The 15069-nt window shown below is 35.3% G+C and overlaps 1 long non-coding RNA gene across 1 annotated transcript; it reads right to left on the reverse strand.

The window, feature by feature from the left end:
* Nucleotides 1–12361: 12361 nt before the first annotated feature.
* On the reverse strand, nt 12362–14796 carry LOC147386663 (uncharacterized). The gene is made up of 2 exons (XR_015172076.1): nt 14106–14796; nt 12362–12600 (listed from the first exon to the last, which is right to left on the reverse strand). It is a non-coding gene; the product is annotated as an uncharacterized LOC147386663 (long non-coding RNA).
* Nucleotides 14797–15069: the final 273 nt, after the last annotated feature.

Below are 15069 nucleotides of genomic sequence, written 5' to 3' on the forward strand. Positions count from 1 at the left end.
TCCCGAAATACCCTTTTTATCTTTTTCGGTCAAATCAAGCTTTTAGGAAGGTCGGTGCCAAAACAGTTCGAAGGTGTGCTAGATATTACCTATGTCATTCCACCTATAAAGCATCAAAGACAGAAAATAGATTTAGGGTGGTTAAATCTTTAATGTCCCCTATGTAACCATTTTCGATTCCTAAATAATCCGATGAGAGAGCGGGCGAAGAACCGATTTTCCTAATCACTACAAGTCGACCTATCACTCATCTAAATGTTGGGAAAGGGTTTTGGGTAGTCTCATTACCTTTTGGGTTTCTTGTATATACACTGGAGGTTTTTATCAAAGCACGTGCGGTTGAGCAGTTTTACCGGAGTCTTTAGTAGTCTTTAATGGTAAATCGATCATATACTCAACATATGTCTTATAATTAACAAAATATGGAATTAACAATCTCCCACATTGTCAATTACGGACAAAACCCTAAAATAGACTAAAAAGACTACGAAACATTCTCAGAATGACCAACACGACTTACACTCGATTAAAATCTTACAAAAGTATTTAAAAATAAAAACCTAAGATTATAACTACTTCACTCCCCCTTTGGTATTTCTCCCCCTAAATGTTTTACTTGTAAAAGTCAATTGAGATAGTACACACGGGTGGAAACAACATTCTCCCCCTTTTTGTCAGTATTTGACAAAAGGCATAATCAACCCAATGTCGATACAAAATATATATTAATAAGTACAGGGGAATATAAGATACATGCACGCAATTAATATGATTATCAAAATGAGATATATGACGGAAGTACATATAGACATGCCAAATATAGTATAACTATTAAGCATGGGCTTAGCATGATAAATGACATAGAAAATATATAACTAAATAAAACAGTGTTAGAACATGCAAATGAGCATGTACAAAATAAATTATATCCAAATAATCCATCCATTGCACACGAAAATGTTGTAAAAGATTTTACTATAAAGGAACAACTGTGAGAAAAAAAAAAAGCCAAAATAATTTAACTATTGAAACATTGGCATAACATGCTAACAAAATAATAAAATATGCAAATAAAAGCATAGTAATTGTAGCATGATAAATGTGAGACAAGATTTAAAAAAATAACAATATGAATACTCACACGAGGCAACTAAAACATCATATGAATTGTGCCACGTGACCACATTTGGTCATTATGCTCACCAAATAATTTTAAATATAAGAAATAAATGTAGAAGAATCAAGTTTGGGAGTCCAAGAGGCAAACAAAACACATTAGGGGATAAAAAATGATGCAAATCACAATGAAAGTACTGGCACAGTCCCACCGTGACTGTAGTATGGTTCCATCGTGATCCGCCATGCTTGGGCATGGTCCAACCGTGGAGAGAAAAAAGTATTCAAAATTTTTTTTGAGTTCCCCAAGGTGCTTACTTAGAGAAAAAGGCTTGGTACGCCTCCCCAACTCTTTTTCGATAAATCTAAATAAAATTTTACCAAAATGTGCCTCGACAGGATTTGTTCAAAATTTTTAAAAAGAGAAAATTAGTAAAAAATTAGCCAATAAAGACGACAATGGCACAAGAACTAACTTGTGAAGGGTCTAGGAACCCAAATATACCAGTTGCCAAAAGTTTTAGAATGTTCAAACGACGGTGAATTTTCTTACCGACATAGCCCGGAAGCATGTGCTTACACACAAAGAGGTCAAAACCTCGAGTTTTTCTATGAATACAAATAATGAGTCTAAGTACTCAAATATTTATCAATTTTGGCTCAAATTTGGGGGACCAACGGAGTTCCATGGTGCACACGAGCATTCAATCAATTTTTGACCCGGAGCAAAGAGGCTTGAAATCTTCAAATATACCAATAAATACACAAAAACCTATTTTCACTCAAGATTTACAAGGTTGGTGCAAAAACCAATAGTCAAAGATTGACCAACATGTGTATGTTTACCTGGGCAATGGTTGACGGGAAGTAATAAGACACCATCATCCTTAAATGGTCTCATTTTAAGAACAGTATGAGGATACATGTATCTAATTTTACCAATAAACAACATGATCTTGAAATGAGATGGATTTCTCTGGACAACGTGGCTACACTGACTACAATAGTGTGAAAATTTCTAAAAAGAAGAAATTCACAAAAATAAGGTCTGAACCTCGGATATACCAATAAAAGTACACATACTCGAGAGTCTCAAACTCAAACCAAGTTTAATGTCAGGAAGCAAAAACTCTTTTCAATCATCGAATGAGTCTATTTTAGAACAAATATGGGTCTATGATCCCAAATTTTTCTAAAGGAACTTATTCAAATAATGGAACATACTTTTGGAAGAATAACACCTACTACTCACTCAAATTTACCAATTTGGATCAACTTGTGAGTTTTTAGAATAAAAAATGAATGTCTCTAATAGCATTGATGTTTTGACACGAGAGATAGGAATGATGACGGGAAAGAGATCGAAAATACTTCGTCATCATTTATCATCAAATAAGTAGAACATATGTCCTTTATTGGTTGATCATCAACCACAATATTGATGGACTATTGAATGGAGTAAGTTCTTTGATTGGGGACTAGAAAAAGACTACTATGAATATATCAACATATAACCTTGTCATTTCTCAAGTCAATATTTTCCAGGTTTTCATGGTTTCTAAAAAGTATAATATTTATTATTAAAGACCTTGATAAACTTGACATTGGGAAAAAAAAAACTATTTCACAGTTCATCGGTTGTTGATCAAACCTACACTAAGATATACAAAGGAATAAGGCATCAGACAGTGTTTACAACCTTGGCTCAAAAATCTTACTATGAAGCATAACAAGCCATTTCCTGCAGAATAGAGTTGATCTTCTCAGCAACTCTATAATTTTAAGGGATCTATAGAGTTGAGAATTTTTGTCAGAACATGTAATTATCACAGAATTAAGTGGACTAACTTTTCTCAAACTCTCCACAATGATCATTTCAGATCTATCCAACAACAAACTCTAATTTTTGTTTGAAGTTGCTTAATGATGTTCTTGAAACCATCAAATGTACCTATTTTGTTTTATAAGAATGCAACCAAAATAGAATCTGGAGTGGTCATCTACCACTACAAAAAAATGTTTCTTACCTCTTATAATTTAAACTCTTTTGGAATCCACAAGATCTATGTAAAATAGTTCTAGAAGATTTGAGGTAGCTAGAATGTTTATCTTTTTGTGGGTACTATGAACTTGTTTACCAATATGGCACTTCCCACAGATATTTCTAGCTTTATTTCCCAGTTTGGGCTACCCTTGGACTAATGCTTTTTGAAGCATATCATGACAAATTCATGTAGTGAACATGGTCACAATGTTGAAGCCATACCTGGACCTCGTCAACTTGAGCCATATTACTCACACATACAATTATGGATTTTTCGATGTCTTCGATAACATAACAGTCATCAGATGTACAGAAACCTCTTATGATCAATTTTCCTTTAATATCTGAGATCTAACACACCTTGTGATTCAAACTCACCAATTTTTCTCTATCGCACATTTGAGATATGCTAAGGAGGTTATATTTCAATACATCCACACAGATGACAATTTCAACCTTGGGCATCCCTGATCCACTGACCGTGCCACACCCAACAATCCAAGTAATACAACTATCACCAAAGATGATAGAGACTTCATTAAACTCTACCAAGTGATTGAACTGGGTGAGGTTACTGGTCATGTGTTTGGAGTGACCATTATCCAATTATCATTGCGTGAAATTTCTCACCTTAGGTGTAAATCACGAGGTACTGGTTATCCCTAAATTTAACTTTTTAGTTTAAAATTGATTTTTGGGATAAGAGATTTATTTTAGGAGGAGAAAGAATTTAACTATAAAACTCAGATTTCTCCTTCTTTGGTGAGTTTTAAGTGGGGATCTACTTCCTTTGGTGATCTTGATCTTGAATAAGTCGTTTACAAAATTGTCCACTTTAGGAGATGAAGAATTCATCACTTCCTTGGACATAAATGACCCTTCTTACTGTACAGATGATTCAACTTTCTGTGAAGGAGCTATCCTGACCTATGCAACTTTTACTCTACCACTGAAGATATACCAATAGAGATTAGGAAGGTTCTGGAGTAAATGGTTTTGTTTTCAATTTTAATGTTACCAATTTATCTAGAGAAGTTGCCAGTGCCTTCCTCATTCTTCTCATCAGAAAAAGAGGCTATTTGAGGAGAAGATTAATTTATCAATGTTTTTTCATCCTCAACTTCATCCACAAAAGGGATAGAAATCGTGGTGGATACCATATGGATCTTGAGGTGTTACAGTCTTCAAAATTTGAAGATGTTTGTTCAACACCCTCTGACAACCCACGTAGCAATTGTTCCGTTGAACCTAAATATTTGGAAATCAATTGTTCTAGGCTACGAGAAATAAAATGTTGTAAAATGGCCAATTCCTCCACAGCGATAGCATTCAGGATCATATTTTGACATATATGGAGATTTACCAATGGATTGCCTTTCAGTATCAAGATAACTCATTTTACTGAAGCTATGTGATAATCTCTTCATGTGGACAAAATTTGTCCCTATCAAAATCATGTCCTCAACATCTAGGTCACTCTCATTATTTTCCTCAACGATAGTTTTACTATAAGCTTGTGAGAAGGAAAGAGATGTCATGGAATTTACCTATTTAGATGATGGTTTTGAAAAAGAGAATCAGGACCATTGTCTACCCCTTTTGGGGAGGACCTTCAAGAATTAGTTCTTAAACACTCATAGTTCATATCTCGGAACTACATTCGAGGTCACAATGGGAGCAAACCTCTAAAGAAGGGACCTAAGAATTTTTGTGTAAATTTTTCCTTCCGAAACAAGCTGTAACACCCCAAATTTTTAATTCGTATCTCGAGGAAATAAATAGTGGAATTTTAAGAAAATCTTGAAAATGGGACTTAGGGTAAAACTGTGCGACCTTGTTCTGATCATTTTTAATGGAATCTGACCTCACCATTAGATTCAAAATGATCGAAAAACATAGTTTAGCCTATAAGCACGTTCAAATGCGACTCCAAATATAAAAGTTGCAAAATCCTCGATTATCGGGTCGGACCAAGCTAAAACAGTGACTTTTTGTTAGAGGAATAATTTTTAAAATTCGATCATACCATTGGGTTCATAACAAAAAATTATTCAACATAGACTATTTATTTGTCATTTTTGGAGATCAGGAAGTCGAATTATCGCCAAAAACGAAAACGACATCAAGTTTAGGAGTCACCTCAGGCCAAAAATGTAAATTTTTGTTAGAGATAAAATTTATAGAAATTGACTACGCCATTAGATCCGGAACGAAAAATTAGGCGAAATAGAGTATTCATTCGTCAGTTTTGGAATCCGGATGATCAAATTATCATCGATCGAAACAATTGACAAAATACCGAATTCGTCCCACATTTTATTTAAATAATATTTTTAAAATTTTTTTTTCTCTCATCTTCCCCACTCGTCCAAACAGTGCGAAAAAAAAAAAGAAATTTGTTTTTCCTCCGATTTTTCCACTTCAGATCTCTCGCAAATGGTCCATTTTCGACGATCGCCGCAGAAGAGAAAAAGGTCCACAGCTACGTTCTCTACAAAACCCACCCAACCTTTCTTCGTTTCACTTTCTATTTCATCCAATATCGTCAAAAATCAGCCGTATTTGGACACGGAAATTTCGAAACTTTGACCTCGGATTTCGTCCGTTTCGGGGTCAAACCGTCTTTCGACGCAGAAGGGAGAAACGTCCGCAGCCTCATTCTCTACATAACCCAACTAAATTCCTTCCGTTTTCTCGTATTTTTCACCCCGTATAGTCAAAAATCAGCCGTATTTTTATACGGAGATTTTCGTAACTTCGACCTCGATTTTCATCGGTTTCGGGGTCAAACTGCCTTTCGTCGTAGAAGGGAGAAGAGACGAGCACATCGAGATCTTCAAAACCACCAGGTCGATTTCAAAAATCAGCCGCTTCGAAGTTCAGTCCGTCTCGATTTCAGTGCCGATCGCCTCGATTTTCGCGCACACGCTTTGATCCTTTCGCCTAGAGATTGTAAGGAACTCTCAATTTCTATTAGTAATCATAGATTGTGAAAATTGCATTTAGGATTTTATCAAAAAATTTGGATGTATTTTTAAAATATAGAATTATTTTGTTATTTCAAAAATTCACGCCAGAAATTGCATGTTTGATATGTTTAATTGTATTTTTAATAAATTATACGTGGGTAAGGTGTTTTAACGGGTTATTGCCATAAATTGGGTCTTGTGCACTGCTCGGACCCCGTTTTGATATGAAATTTGTATTTTTTTTTCAATATTATTGATAGAAATAAATTCTATGGTTGAAAAATGTGATTTAATATTCAATGAACTCATATTGAGTTGATGAATATCAGAAAATGGATATTTTATGAAGAGATTGAAAACTGTAAAAGTCAAAAAAAGGGAAAAAGGGTATGAAACGGTAAAATGTCAGAGTCACACCCGAGGGGTGATGTCTGCATTTTACGTTGTTGTGTTGTATGCAGGTTGGTGAACGGATATCCAGGGATAATGTTACTGGTTGCATGTTTATTTACTTTCTGTTAGCGCGAGGCGCTCTGTTATGTTATTTATTTTAGGCCGGGTGGCCACACTTGCATGGTAGGAAACTGGATATCTATTCTCAAACTTGTATTGTTAATTTCTCTTTTGTTTTCAAATGAAAATAATATATATAAGTAGCTATTTTGTGAGCTGTTAAAGAGTTTGTGAATGCCTAAAGGGATAGTGCATCATATCATCCGGAGTGGTGTACTATCCTGGGATGTACGGTAGGGACCACCAAACTCATACGTGGTATGGGACGCGTATGAGAGTGGAGTCACAACTGGAATCCGGGTTTATTCCTCTCTATCTTTACCAGTGAACTTGTAATGTAAAGGTGGTCGTATACGAATGGTTTGTATCTTTGGGAATCACATGTACGCCTGATAGGCATAGACGAAGATGATTAGTCAGTGATCACTAACAATCTATAGTAGTCGAACGTTCTGACACATCGAAAAGAGACCCATTGCTTACGGTCACGTCAAACGGCCAGCCTGAGCCGGATAAATGGTCAACCAAACGTGGTAAGTGCAGCGACCGGCCACAAAATCAGGAACTAAAAGCCAGAAAGGAATTGTAACATCATGTCCCGACTGAGAGCGATCCAGTCGTGAATCCCAACTCTCTAATTCCAATACTCCACCATTGTGTATTATGTATCGGTTGCTTATTTTGATATATAAATTGAAATGCATGTTTATTGTTTCCATTTGATCAATTAGAATTGTATAAAAAGAGAATGTTATAGTGAGTACTGCTGATCGATGTAATATGAGTTTTAAAATGTTTAGTTGCTCATCCCTGGCTATATGTACCAGTTAATCGTAGTTTTCTTTTGTAAAACTTTGTTTATTTTAAAATGATTCAGTATGTTTATTCGTTCATGTTAGGAGAGGTTATTGGCAGAAATTGTTGCTTCCTTACTGGGAAACCATTGTTACTCACCCTTTCCTTCTCCATTTTTTAGTTTCAGATCTGAAGCTTGGCGAAACAAGTGTAGAATAAGAGCGAGGATCATCTGGTTGGTCAGATAGACAACCAGAGTCCGTCACCTGGTAAGTATTAGGGCTATACCCGCTAGTGGTGTCAGTTTCTCCAGGTAGTGTTATGAATTCTGTCTTGAGTGTTAGGAATTATGTTAGAGTGAGGAATTTTGTATAATCCTGTATATAATTTTTCTTCTTCCGCACTCTGATCTATCGGACATTATTAGACGTATATAGGCTTCCGCTAGTATTATATTTTGTTTGTTATATGCAGGATTGTATGTCGTTTATCAGGTGCAGGTTGAATCGCCTTGGAATGCTAACATAAACAGAGGAGACCATGCCGAAATTTCGAGGTGCCACCTCGTACCTTGAAATCTGACATGGGGATTTGTGTTAGCGTTCGGCGGAGCGCCACACAAGCTATCCTAAGAAGTACATGGAGATACAACAGTCTCTAAGTTTTGCATAAAGTTCTCAAATAAATTTTTTTTAATCTATCCTAATGTTCTCAAAACAATTTGTTAACATTTAAAGTTTGAAGTTTTGAAAGCATAGGTTTCTAAGGAAGCCAAGCTTGTTTAGCCAACAGTTATGTGTCAATATGTTTGAGCTCACTTGGGACAATGCCACCGTGTATAGAATTTAGTATTCTCTTATTATGGTAATTATCGGTTTCTAATTATTTGGGTGGCTCATTCTATTCCTCTACTAAGACCCAAAAATCAAAATTCAAGGGAAGTGATGAAGATCATCATCCTAATTTATCAATATACATAATTAAATTGATGAATAGATGGAGGTCTAGAGGATGACTATTGTTGGACTTAGACATGGTTCAAAGTCTTAAGATCAACTCTAAGATGTTAAGCCTATCAAGAGTAACCCGTTTTGATACCAATTGAAAATATGTGCTTCGTACCATATCTAGTCCTAGAGGGGGTGAATAGGATAATTAAAATTTCTTTCGATTTATCCAATTTTAACTTAGATTGATAATTTGATTATGTGTTCTAAGTCATTCACCTAGCCTTGATGTTGTACTTATGTCTCTAATTTGTATTTAATGAAAATACATTTGAAATTTCGACATTCATTTAACCATGTCATTCAATGGCACATTCAAATACTATTTACCTATTCGACATTTATGGCATTTCATGACATTCAAAACATTCAAGTGTAAATTGCGGCATTATGAAAATATGCACAACACATAAGACATCTAATGGATCGGCAATATGCCAACGTCCATTCTCACGGCTAATCTCTAGTTTAAAATGCAATTGAAGTTCACATAGAATCTAAATATTCATGGCATGACACACATAGTATAGTGTTCATAACATGCATTCATCTAAGTATAAATTGATAGATGCATTTTCACAAGCATGAGACAAGAATTTTATAATAATTCGGCAAGGTGCCTACATCCACTCCTAAGGTTCCTACCTAGGAACTTAGTGTTCACTATCAAATAGGTTTATGGTTCACCTCGAACCTTTTACATAAAATTTTTATACCTAGGTTAAATTCTAAAACATTAAGATCGAGAGAACGCATCCTCTCAAAATTTTGAGTTTTGTTCCTTGGAAACTTACGAACCACTACTCTTGTCAAAAATCTTCGATTATAATAAGAGCTTGGTTTTTAGGGCTGAACCAAGTAGCCAAATACATATATTTTTAAAACTAAAAGAAAAATCAAAGACTCACTCAACTCTATAGGGTTCGCCAATAGAGATCTTGAGTTCTTCGAGTCCTTAAGCTCATAAGTACGTCTCGACGGTTGGATCTTCCAATCAAGCTCTCAAGTTTGTCGACTCCTTGTGATTACTCTTACCATTATATTCTTTTGCTCATTGCTCCATGAATGTACCAATGTGTGTGCAAGGTGAGGTTTGATGGTTGGAGAGGGATCAAGTGAAAAGTCTAGGAAGGTTGAAGGGATTTACCTAAGTTAGGCTCTCATGAGAATAGAGAAGACTCTCAAAATTTGAAGAGAGGAGAGATAATCTTCTCTAGGATTTGATCCAAAGGAAATGCATAAGTTGAATGAAGTTTCAATTAAGGTTTAAATCTTCCGAAGTGTAGAGAAAGCTCTCCAGATGAGAGAGGAGAGAGCACAAATTCTCTAGGGATCAAAAACAAGTGAGAAATGAGCCGAAAATACCTTTTTAAAGTCATTTTCGAAACTCCGACGGCTCTCATAGTGGAATCGTGCTCCAAAGGTGTCCCACCGTGCCCAAATGGCAGTTGTTGCCGATTCCACAGTGCTTGATGAACAGTGCCACCGTGAAAATTACAAAAATACCATTAGTGGGTATTTTGGCCATAACTTTCCAACAGTAAGTCCGTTTTGCATGTCGTTCGGGAAGATGAAAGATCTTACTATGTAGAACATCTCCAAACTGCCAACAATGGTTAGATCATAGAATAAATAAGTGAAATTATCAAAATACCCTTTTACCTTTTTCTTTCGGGAAGGCTAGTACCGAAACGGTTCGAAGGTGTGCTAGATATTACATTTATAATGCCACCTGTAAAGCACCAACGACATAAAATGGGTTTAGAGTGGGCTACTCTCTAATATCCCATTTGTGACCATTTTCAATTCTCGAAATACCATTTTTACTTTTTCGGTCAAATAAAAATTTCAGGAAGGCCGGTGCCGAAACGATTCGAAGGTGTGCTAGATATTACCTATATCATTCTATTTATAACTCATCAAAGACAGAAAATAGATTTAGGGTGGTCAAATCTTTAATGTACCTTCTATAATCATTTTCGATTCTTAAAAAGTTCGATGAGAGAGCGGGTCAAAGAACAGGTTTTCCTAATCACTACGGGTCGACCTACCACTAATCTATATGTTGGGAAAGGGTCTTGGGTGGTCTCATTACCTTTTGAACTTCTTGTACACATATTTGAGGTTTTCGTCGAGGTATGTGCAGTTGAGCAGCTTTACCGGAGTCTTTAGTAGTCTTTAGTGGTAAATCAATCCTACACTCAACATATGTCTTGTAATTGACAAAATATGGAATTAACAATGTATAAATCAGAAATCTAGAGTTTAACATACATTGGTCAATCGAAACTTGAAATTGAATATTCATTAATAAACCAAAATCTAAAATTTGAATACAAACCGAAATCTGAATTACATATATATATATATATATATATATAAATCAGAAATCTAAAATTTAATATATATTGGTAAATCAAAATCTGAAATTGAATATACACGTGCAAAACAAAAGTTTTGAAATTGGGTATACACGTGCAAACCAAAATTCTAAAATTGGATACAAGTGTATAAATCGGAAATATGGAATTTAATCATACATGTAAAAAAAGAAAAAAAAAATTGAAGTTTAATCTACTTTGGTAAATAAAAAATTCTGAAATTTGAATATATATTTATAAATCAGAAAAACTGAATTTTTATATATATATCAGCAATCTGATTTGAATATATATGTATATTCAGAAAATCTAATTACTGATTGAATATATATAAACTGCAATATATGAAAATCAAAATCCCCAAAATTACCAATGGTGTATATAAAATAAAAATACCTTAATACTGATCTTTTATTCAAAACAAAAATGCCTTAATACCAATTTTTTATACAAAAAATTGGAAATTCCAAAAACGATTTGAATATACGTGAACAAAAATTTCATGTATCAATTGAACCTTTATAAAATCAGAAATTCAAAATATAAAATATTTAAATCACACACATATATGAAAATTCAACAATCATGGTCATATGATGAGACCAAGAAATTGGCATAAGAATTTTATGGAAATCTTTTATCCACGGTAACCAAGATATGGAGATTTAAAAACTATGCTCTAATACCACCTGTTGTAAAAATCTAAACATCCAATCATTTTCAACATGACTTTCATTATCCTAATAAAATCTAATCAACGCATATCTCAAACATACATATTTATGTTAAATTAAAATAGGGTATGTTACATACTTTGTACCATCGCAATTTAATCTTTGATTCAATGTGTTTTGAGGTGCATACTTCAGTCCATGTTCCTCGTAGCATTCGAAATCACAATCAAATTTGATCCATTTTATTGCTAGACTCACCTTCCTCTTTCACTCTATGTGAATCGATTGGGTTAGTGATTTATGGATATCACTTATCTTATTTTGTTGTTTCTCCACAAATCTTTATGTGTTCAATATACTCATTATGAGTTAGTCGATCCCCACTTATCAATGAATGTTGAGGGCCTAGCATCATTCTTTTAGTAGGTTTCCTATCCATCAAGGTCTCTTACTAATCATTAACGAATATAGAGTTCTAATTATATTGGGTTTCCAATAATATTAATATTCTATTATTTTATAGAATCCTTGAGCGATTTGGAAACAAAACCGTGAAGGTCAATTTGACCAAGGTCAATGAGGCCACATGTTACATAGGTCTAACAACTTCTACCCCTAGAGAACACTGAAGAGGTCCCAAGTCTTCCATTGCAAATTTTGCGCTAAGATAGAGGTGACAAAATGTGGCGCCCCGCCGAACGCTAACACAAATCCCCATGTCAGATCTCGAGGTACTAAATGGCACCTCGAAATTTCGGCATGGTCTCCTCTGTTTATGTTAGCATTCCAAGGCGTTCAACCTGCACCTGATAAACGACATACAATCCTGCATACATATGCAAAATATAATACTAGCGGAAGCTTATACACGTCTAATAACGTACGAATTATCAGAGTGCGGAAGAAGAAAATTTACGGGATTATACAAAATTTTCTCACTCTAACAAGAGTCCTAACGCTCAATACAAATCTATAATACTCCTAGACAAATGGAGTATAACTCCAATACTTACCAGGTGACGGACTCTGGCTGTCTATCTGACCCACCAGATGATTCTCACTCATGTTCTACTCCTGCCTCGCTAAGCTTCGGATCTGAAACTAAAAAATGGAGGATGAAAGGGTGAGTAACAATGGTTACCCAGTAAGGAAGCAACAATTTCTGCCAATAACCTCTCCTAACATGAACGAATAAACATACTGAATCATTTTAAAATAAACAAAATTTTACAGAAGAAAACTACGATTAACTGGTACATATAACCAGGGATGAGCAACTAAACATTTTAAAACTCACATTACATCGATCAGCAGTACTCACTATAACATTCTCTTTTCATACAAATCTAATTGATCAAATGGAAACAATAAACATGCATTTCATTTTATATATCAAAATAAGCAACAGATACATAATACACGATGGTGGAGTATTGGAATTAGAGAGTTGGGATTCACGACTGGATCGCTCCCAGTCGGGACATGATGTTACAATTCCTTTCTGGCTTTTAGTTCCTGATTTTGTAGCCGGTCGCTGCCCTTACCACGTTTGGTTGACCATTTATCCGGCTCAGGCTGGCCGTTTGACGTGACCGTAAGCAATGGGTCTCTTTTCGATGTGTCAGAACGTTCGACTACTATAGATTGTTAGTGATCACTGACTAATCATCTTCGTCTATGCCTATCAGGCGTACATGTGATTCCCAAAGATACAAACCATTCGTATACGACCACCTTTACATTACAAGTTCACTGGTAAAGATAGAGAGGAATAAACCCGGATTCCAGTTGTGACTCCACTCTCATACGCGTCCCATACCACGTATGAGTTTGGTGGTCCCTACCGTACATCCTAGGATAGTACACCACTCCGGATGATATGATGCACTATCCCTTCAGGCATTCACAAACTCTTTAACAGCTCACAAAATAGCTACTTATATATATTATTTTCATTTGAAAACAAAAGAAAAATTAACAATACAAGGTTGAGAATAGATATCCAGTTTCCTACCATGCAAGTGTGGCCACCCGGCCTAAAATAAATAACATAACAGAGCGCCTCGCGCTAACAGAAAGTAAATAAACATGCAACCAGTAACATTATCCCTGGATATCCGTTCACCAACCTGCATACAACACAACAACGTGAAATCCAGATATCACCCCTCGGGTTTGACTCTGACATTTTACCGTTTCATACCCTTTTTCCCTTTTTTCGACTTTTACAGTTTTCAATCTCTTCATAAAATATCCATTTTCTGATATTCATCAACTCAATATGAGTTCATTGAATATTAAATCACATTTTTCAACCATAGAATTTATTTCTATCAATAATATTGAAAAAAAAATACAAATTTCATATCAAAACGGGGTCCGAGCAGTGCACAAGACCCAATTTATGGCAATAACCCGTTAAAATACTCTACCCACGTATAATTTGTTAAAAATACAATTAAACATATCAAACATTCAATTTCTGGCGTGAATTTTGAAATAAACAAAGAATTCTATATTTCGAAAATACATCCAAATTTTTCCAATAAAATCCTAAATGCAATTTTCACAATCTAGATTACTAATAGAAATTGAGAGTTCCTTACAATGTCTAGGCGAAAGGATCAAAGCGTGTGCGCGGAAATCGAGGCGATCGGCGAGAAAATCGAGGCGGACCGAACTTCGAAGCGACTGATTTTTGAAACCGACCCGGTGGTTTCGAAGAGCTCGACGTGCTCGTCTCTTCTCCCTTCTACGGCGAAAGGTGGTTTGACCCCGAAATCGATGAAAACCGAGGTCGAAGTTACGAAAATCTCCGTATAAAAATACGGCTGATTTTTGACTATACGGGGTGAAAAAGACGAGAAAACGGAAGGAACTTGGTTGAGTTATGTAGAGAATGAGGCTGCGGACGTTTCTCCCTTCTGCGTCGGAAAGCGATTTGACCTCGAAACGGACGAAATCCGAGGTCAAAGTTTCAAAATTTTTGTATCCAAATACGGCTGATTTTTGACGATATCGGATGAAATAGAAAGTGAAACGAAGAAAGGTTGAGTGGGTTTTGTAGAGAACGTAGCTGCGGACATTTCTCCCTTCTGCGTCGATCGTCGACGGCGAGCCATTTGTGAGAGATCTGAGGTGGAAGAATCGGAGGAAAATCAAATTTTTCGTTTTATATGTCTCGGCCATATGACGCGTTGGGGAAGATAGGTTTAAAAAAAAATTAAAATTTTTTTTTTTTATATAAAAGTTGGGACGAAATTGGTATTTTGTCAATTGTTTGGATCGTCGATAACTTGATCATTCGGACTCCAAATCTGACAAACGAATACTCTATTTTGCTTAATTTTTCGTTCCGGATCTAATGGTATAGTCAATTTTTATAAATTATGTCTCCATCAAAAATTTACATTTTTGGCCTGACGTGACCCCTAAACTTGATGTCGTTTTCGTTTTTGGCGATAATTCAACTTCCTGATCTCCAAAAATGACAAATAAATAGTTCATGTTGAATAATTTTTCGTTATGAACCCAATGGTATGATCAAATTTTAAAAATTATTCCTCTAAC

The sequence above is a fragment of the Akebia trifoliata genome, chromosome 14, assembly GCF_017979445.1.
Source record: "Akebia trifoliata isolate Shusen 1 chromosome 14, ASM1797944v1, whole genome shotgun sequence".
Lineage (NCBI taxonomy): Eukaryota > Viridiplantae > Streptophyta > Magnoliopsida > Ranunculales > Lardizabalaceae > Akebia > Akebia trifoliata.